Raw genomic sequence first — 803 nt, 5'->3', positions numbered from 1 at the left:
ATATATATAATATGTGTGTTGTGTGTGTGTGTGTATATATAATGGCGAGGTTTTAAAATCTAAAAAGAGCCTGGAGGAAAGGAGATGCGACTCGTCTGTCAGATAAATTAGCGAACACTTCAGATGCAATGACCGGCTCTGTATCTGTAATTGAGCTATCGAGTTTTAGCGTTTACACACGCACGTACGCAACACACATATGCACAACATACACACGACGCACAGGCAGACAGGCACGTACGCACGCACGCACATACACATATACAAATGGCGATTATTGTACGCTCAGGTGACTCAGTTACTGGCTTAAACTGCACTTATTGCAAAAATTCTGCGAAACACGGAGTAATCGTGTGTGGACGCGATGGCGGATTTTTCGCCCTTACTAGAGCTAAATGCGAGGTTTCTCTCGGCATATCGTCGATATGTTTATACCGCGTAATTTTCACGTAGCCCACTTTATAACACAGCACTTAGTGTCTTAACGTGTCGAGGTTTATCCTGCTTTTTCCTGATGAGGAAAGATACATTGCATGTGCCGTACGAATCACACTTCAGTAAGGTTTAGACGTTGGACTCAGGCAAGAGAAATCGTTGTAAACTCGAGAGAGTGCAAACAATACTCGCAGATAGATGAGATCGGCGACGTAACGATATTGTCTTGACAAGAAGAATGAGAGCATATAATCTCTGAATAATTAACATATTTAAATATAATTATAAATAAATAAATATATATACATATACATATATATATATATATATATATATATATATATATATATATATATATATATATATAT

This window comes from Odontomachus brunneus, unplaced genomic scaffold (assembly GCF_010583005.1).
Source record: "Odontomachus brunneus isolate Ranch 3 - 2012 unplaced genomic scaffold, Obru_v1 Obru_scaffold_013, whole genome shotgun sequence".
NCBI lineage: Eukaryota > Metazoa > Arthropoda > Insecta > Hymenoptera > Formicidae > Odontomachus > Odontomachus brunneus.
The sequence above is the reverse complement of the archived record's forward strand: the minus strand, read 5'-3'. Positions refer to the sequence as shown.